The sequence below is a fragment of the Marmota marmota genome, unplaced genomic scaffold (genome assembly GCF_001458135.2).
Source record: "Marmota marmota marmota unplaced genomic scaffold, marMar, whole genome shotgun sequence".
NCBI lineage: Eukaryota > Metazoa > Chordata > Mammalia > Rodentia > Sciuridae > Marmota > Marmota marmota.
Window position 1 is genome coordinate 18542389 of NW_026000242.1, and position 7430 is coordinate 18549818.

The following is a 7430-nucleotide window of genomic DNA, read 5'->3' on the forward strand; positions in this document are numbered from 1 at the left end:
CGAGGGCCCCAAGGGCACTGTGGGGGCTGTTATGTAAAGTAGGACCCCAACCGACAGAACTCCGGGGTCCTCGCGCTAGCTAGGCCTGCGATGCTTGGTGCTTATACTGAAAAGGTTCCTGCGCGGGAAACCAACTTTCGGGTGTTTTGTTGGTGGTGTCCTCACGCATGCGTCTTCGTGCTGTGCGGCTGTTTGTCTACTCTTTAGATTGGAATAGCGCCATTTTAGGGTATGGAAGCTACAAAGCAGCTCAGACAGGAGCCTTTCCCATTTTCTGGAGATACTGCAGAAAAATGTCACGTCTGTTTTTGTTGGAAACAGGAGACTCTGAAATAGGATCGAGCAAGAATTAAAAGGCCGGTTTGAGTTTCCTTAATGGTATATATTAGAGAGTTTTTTTCTTCTTAGTGCTGCACATTGAATTCAGGGCTTTATATTGGCAAGACCTCTGCCATTGTAGAGCCACAGGGCTAGTCCCTCATGGAGTTTTAGTAATCTTTACTAAGGGGCCGGGTCTGTTATTCTAGGGGTCAGTGTTTTCACATGTGACCCATGACCCTTAAGCCCTGCAGGGCTTTAGGTTGTGGAGTCAGGTTTGGGGGCAGTAGGATGTTGTTCATCCAAGGCCATCTTTCCTCCTCACAGAAGATCCCTGGAGGTGGTACTGGTCACCACAGGGGTCATCAGGTTGGGTTGCTTGTTTCATCCTTCTTTTGTCTACATTTTCCCAAAAGTCATGTCCAGGCTGACCCTCATCACGTTTACCCCAGCCACAGACCCCAGTGACCTATGGAAGGATGGGCAACAGCAGTCAGAGCCTGAAAAGCCAGAGCCCACCCTGGATGGGACTCCAACACAGGCTTTCTATGAGGCCGTGTTGCAGATGAGAGCAGTACACCTGAGCCCCAGAGATCTCAGCCTGATCCTGTTAGGGAGAAAAAAAGGAAGAAAAGAAGAATGACAAGGGAGGCTGCAGTAGGAGTATCAGGAAGGCATGGACAAGGGAGAGTCTTTGAAGCTGACGACAAAATGACCCAGTAGATATTGAAGGCCATCCGGGAGGGGGACCTGGCAGAACTTCAAAGGCTGTTGGAGCCCTGTGAGGCAGAGGGAGGTGGAGGAAATATCAATGCTGGAGATGCCTTCTGGTGGACACCCCTGATGTGTGCTGCTTGAGCAGCCAGAGTGCTGCTGTGCACTGTCTCCTGGGCCTAGGGGCTGCCTGGGTAGGGGTCTGTGAGCTGGGTGGCAGGGATGCTGTTCAGCTTCTGAAGAAGCAGGCTTTGCCAAGGTGGCCTGCATGAACAGGGAGAGCCATGGAGAGACATGGAGCCCAGAGAACCTGTCCCCTTCTCTCTCCCCTCAGTACTGCGAGACCTGTGATGTCCATTTTGAAGACTACAACCACTGCTCATCTGCTGTCACAGTTCAGGTATCCCTCGATCCCTAACCTTCCCTTTGGGCTGCCCACCTGCAGCCCTGGCTTCAAGCTGCTACTGAGGGGAGGCTGGGAACCAGGAATGGGGCTGGGACTCCTAGGTGAAGGCTGTGGCAACCCTATACCCACTGTCCTCAAGAGGGACCAAGAAGGACTAAGTACAGATCAGCACCCCAGCCCTGAGTCACACACTTCCCAGCTGGGGATACCCAGGCTTTGTCTGGGAGAGAGCGAGCCCCTTGAGTGGCCACACTGAGCTGGAGAGATATCAGAAAGTAAGAGGAGAAGGACAGAGTTGGGAGCAGGATCTGAGGATATACATGAACCTTGATTTCTGACTTAGGTGAAGTCTGACGCTGGTCTGCTTTGAATTCTGAACTTGGCTCTCTGACTTGGGCCCTTTGACTTATATTTTCTGGGATCTGCCCATGTGCCAGACCTTCAGATTTTGGTCATTAGACACTGATTTGGGGAGGAAGGGCTGAGAGTTGAGAAATAAACATCTTGTATTGTGGTTTTAAAAACAATAAAGAAAGAAAATAAAATTCTTTGGCCCTCCATGTGCTTATCTATAACACTAAGACAAAATCTGATCCATCATAAGGACATTATCGGACATACAAAATGATGAAGTATGTGTAAATATTTGCAATGTGTAAAAACATATGCAAATGTGTAATTATAGCAGTAGTAGTATCTAATAGAACAAGAAGGAAAGGCAAGAGTCGGGTATCACTAGGTCCTGTTCTAGAAGGAAATAAAACTAACATGAGTAAAAACATGAATAAAAGGAAGTTTCATTCACTTGTAGAGCTAACATGAAAGAATGAGAAAACAAATTGGATGGAGGCTGTCTTAGTTCATTTGGGATGTTGGTGGGATTCATTGTAATATATTCATAAATGCACATAATTTGGTCTATACCTCCAGTACCTCCCCTCCCTTTCCTCCTCTCTTCCATAAATCCCTATTTTCTACTCTACTAGTCTCCAGTGTATTTTCATAAAATGAATTTTTTCCTCTTTTCTCTCAAGTTTCCACATATGATAAAAAATATATATATATGACTCTTCTAAGTCTGGCTTATTTCACTGCACATTATGTTCTTAAGTTCCATCCATTTTCCTGAAAATAGCATAATTTTATCATTCTTTATGGCTTCCTAAAACTCCATTGTGTATGTGTGTGTGTGTGTGTGTGTGTATGTCTATCTGTGTAAATATAACATTTTCTTTATTCATTTTTATGTTAACAGGCACCTAGATTGATTCCATAAGTTGGCTATTGAGAACTATGCTGCTATCAATGTGGGTATGTATATATTGCTACAGTGGACTTTAGTTCTTTTGCATAAATACTGAGGAGTTGTGTACAATTGGGTCACAGTGTGTGGTTCCATTCCTAGTCCATTGAGGAATCTCCATGCTAATTTTTGTATTAATTTACAATCACACCAGTGATGTAAAAATGTTCCTTTCCTCACCTCCTTGCCAGCATTATCATTACTTGTATTCTTGACTATTGTCATTTTGATTAGAATGAGATCAAATTTCAATGCAGTTTTGATTTGCATTTCCCTGATTACTAAGGATGTTGAATATATTTTTTCACATATTAATTGGCTATTTGCATTTCTTCTTTTGAGCAAAGTCTGTTGAGTTCATTTGCTCCTTTATTAAGTGGGTTATTTGGTTTTTTTTGCTGTTGCATTTTATATATTGTCTATATTAATCGTCTGTCAGAAGAGTAGCTGGCAAAGATTTTTGCCCATTCCGTAGGCTCATTGTTCATGCTGCTGTTTCCCTGGCTGTGCAGAGCTTTTTAATTTGATCCTATTCCATTTATTAATTTTTTTTTATTTTCTGAAACTTTGAACTCTTACTGAAAAAGTCTCTAGCAGATTTTAAAAAAATAATTTTAGTTATTGATGGACACAACACCTTTATTTTTATTATTTGTTTATTTTTTTAATATGGTGCTGAGGATGGAGCCCATTGCCTCACACATGTAGGCAAGTGCTCCACCACTGAACCCCAACCACAGCCCCAAGAGCTGAAGATTTTTTAAAAGTGAGGGCATTTTACCATTCTATTCTTCTCTACTTTAAAAGAAAATGTTAGCTAAAATCATATTCTCCCATTATCAAGTTATAATTTATAAAAATGTGTGAAAACCTTTTTTATCAAGCATGAGATAATAAATAATTTAGGCTTTGCAGACTACTTGTCTCTGTCAAAGTTATTCAACTATGCTAATGTAGTACAAAACAGCCATATATAATATGCAAACAAATGAGTCTGGCTATGCTTCAATAAAACCATATTTAAAAATAAAAACAACTAGGCTTTAAGCCAGAGTATGCCAACCTCTGGTCTAGAAGAGGGAGACAAAGAAATACAAATCCTTTTGATGAAAATAAATGAGACTACTTAGTGATGGGATCTCAAAAGACCATACTGGGTAGCTTTTCAAATGATTCCTTAAGAAGTATGTGCTAGCATTCCTTATATTATTATTGGTATAAACACCAAGGAAAAAGAAAATACATTCTATAGATTTAAATAGTGAGATCCAATTAGAAATGCATAATCCTTAATATTTAAGAATGAAAAATCTTCAGGATTATATCATACTGCTGGTGAGCCTGAGAAATTATTATAAATTCTGTGACTCCATGAGCAGAAGAGGTTCACGAGAAAACATATTTACATGAAAATATATTAGTTGGCCATTTTAGAAACTCAGGTTTCTAACCATGGATGATTTTTAAGCTTTTCATCAAGGTCCTTAAAGGCACATTTCCCAAGTCCCTCTTTGCTACTCTTTATATCAACATTTGTGGAAGATATGAAAAGTAATGTGCCACGAATACAAACTTAGACACAGAAAAGTTCATAGTCACTGACTAGTTAGCCAGAGCTAAAAATGGGGCAGATTTTACAATGAGTTTCTTAAATACTTCTGTTTTCCATGGATTGTAAATTATATTGTCATTTACATAATCACACAAGCTATAAATATAGGAATGAAGTCCTTTCTCATATTGTCCTATTCTCCTTCCAAGACCTGACAATTGTATAGGTTATTCTATCTTCAAACTATTCCTCAAAACTAAATTCTCTGTTTATCCACTGCTAGTGTTTTCCTTCTGACCCTCATCTCATTTCTTCTAGCACTTGTAGAATTCTGAGCTATGAAACCGATCCTCTCTTCTGAAAAATCTCTATTTCATCTTCGCATTGCTGAAAGCATTGTTTTTTGAAAGGTGAAACCAATTATGTTTCTCCTACTTTAAATATTCCAATGTACAAATCATGCGCATAAGAAAAACTGTGAATTCCTTGGCATGACATAGCATGTCTTTCATAGTCTATCCTTGGTCTGAAAGGCAATAAATGTATGACTGTCCTTTCTTCTGGTAACCAGTTCTACCTCATTAGTTACAAACTGAGCCAAAATAAAACTTATCATACCTGTTCATTTTGATTGTTCATAGGAGCTGGCAAATGACTCAAAATAGGCCTATCATAGTTTTCTCCTAAGAGTTTAACTCCAGCTAGAAGAAGAGCACTATTTTCATTTCTAGTCATACAGTTAAAAAAAACTTTGAATTCAAAATTGAATTCCTTTTTTAAAGACCCAATCTCCACATCATTCTTATGCCATAGTAGAGAAAGAATGGGAATGAGAAGTGGATATGGTCCTGACAGTTCAAGTCCCTGGGTATAACTACTATTCCTGATGTCAGCTTCCATCTGCCTTGCCCTACTCTGGTGCTCCACTTTGTGACACAATCCAGTGAATTTCCTATTTTAGCTCACATTGCTACATTGGAGCACTGTCACTTGTGACTAAAGAGATTTGACTAATGCAAACTGTCTTTTCTCTTCCTCACTTTAACACTCAATTCTCTGAAGCTGCGGTTCATATACTTGGCTGTAAGGTTTTACTAGGACTCCGTTGAAATCCTTCAGAGGTCTGAGGCTAAGGCCCAAGCATAATCTTCTTCCTTCTTTAATTTTATTCTTATCTGTGATAAGGTTTGACTTTTTTATTTTCCTGATACAAAGAGGTAGACTGTCAAAAGCTTCAGAGTTAAGCAGTGGGATTTTTCCATGGGCCCTAAGGAGTCATGATGGTAGTAATAGAAAGAAATCTTACTGGGCAAAGCCCAGTCCTGGTGAGAGGACACTTTTGAAACAAGCAAGAGGTGTCAATACGTTGTAGGTAAGGAAAAAGATATTAGGTGATGGAAATTGATTTTTAATAGTCTCAGTTAAAGCACTTACAGTAAATTATCATTAGCACTTTGTGATGCTGGTAGGACTCAAGGATGAAGACCTAAGTTTTATTGTGAATCCTTTAGCAAATAATTTAACCTCATGATTAAGTTTTCTTCCTTACCTAACCTTGTGATTCTGTTCCCTTCCTTGCCACTGAGTATTAATAACTTCTCTGGGTACAGCATGGCTATGATGTAAAAAATAAAATAATTAGCAAAACATAAACTCTAAAATTGGATAGAACCTTGTGAATGAGAGACTCCTATACATACAATACTTGAAACCAACAACATAAATCTCAGAGGAATATTAGGTGGTGAGATAAGGTAGTGGAACAGTGGTCTTTTTTACCCACTACTCTCAAAACATTGAATAGGGGCTATTTTTTTTAATACACTAATATACTAGTACTGCTAATAGTACCACTAATAGTTAAAGTAAAACTACTTTCCAAATATTTTAACTTTGAAAATAAGAGGAAAATAGATCATTTCTGGTTTTAAAGGCCTGGATTCAATAAGTTATATAAATTAATATACCTTATAATACTGGGGAATGAGATTGGCCAAATTATATTGTTAAATTGTTGCTATCAAGAAGAAGGTAACAAGAAATCTCACCATTATGTATAACAACAAGGCATCAATTAAAATATGGATAAATTAATTGATTAATTAAAACCTCTTAGTGAACACATGTACAGCAAGTTTCCTAATACTGCTAAAATTTAAAATTTAAAAAAATATTGTTTAGGACCTTCTTTAGAAGTTTTTCTCTTTTTCTCTCTTTCTCACTGACACTGCAAGGATTCAAGATAATTAGATTCATGAAACAACATAGCAAGAGCTTCCAATTTCAGCATCATGACAGGCCCATTGATAAAACCTGCTCAGGCAGAAACCAAGTTGGAGAAAATGACAGTTTATTATTCTAGTTCTCCTGAAGAAAAGGAAATATTCTAAGAAACTTGAATCCATCCATCCTCTTTTAAGTATAGAGGTCATTAGTCTTTTTCCTTATTAATATGAGCACGAATTGTACACTAATAAATTGATTCTTGCTCTTCAACTGTAGTTTGAAACTTACCTTTCTACACATTTTGAGTGACATTTTCTGTCAGAACCTCCTGATAACAGCTTGACCTTAATGAGAAAAAAGGAAGAAGTTTTAAACCTGGTAAAAGTATAAAAAAATGTAATGTCTACTTATAAACTCAAAGAATAGGAATTGCAGTTTTCTTTTGCCACGAAATCCCAAGTTCTGCATATTTAACATATATTGCCAGTAACCCTTTAACATAAATAATAAAACCACATAATCCACAGTAGCATTTCTTTGCTATTTCTGTTTTAATTCTTCAGTAGTTGTTGATAACCTATTGTGTGCAAGGCATTGAGCTGGCAGTAGACATAAGAACAGAGCACAATGCTACATTCAAAGAACTCCAAATACAAGAAGAAGAGAGGTACTGAGTTCTTGCCCTTACCTTGACCTTAATTTCTCTTGTGACCTTGGGTAAGCTACTTCTCTATGATTAACTTTTTTTTTTAATTGAGAATTTCTGATGCATAGAAAAAAGATCATCTGAAGAAGAAAGAAGCCACCTGGCCTCAGCATTCTTGGAACTGATGCTATAACTGAGTAAAAAAGATAATAAATAATTGAAAACAGAAAGAAAAACAAATAAAGGATTTGTAAAGTATTATAAA

The 7430-nt window shown here is 38.1% G+C and overlaps 1 pseudogene; it reads left to right on the forward strand.

Annotated features, from left to right (window-relative positions):
• Positions 1 to 736: 736 nt before the first annotated feature.
• On the forward strand, positions 737 to 1776 carry LOC107145997 (annotated as a pseudogene).
• The last annotated feature ends 5654 nt before the right edge of the window (positions 1777 to 7430 follow it).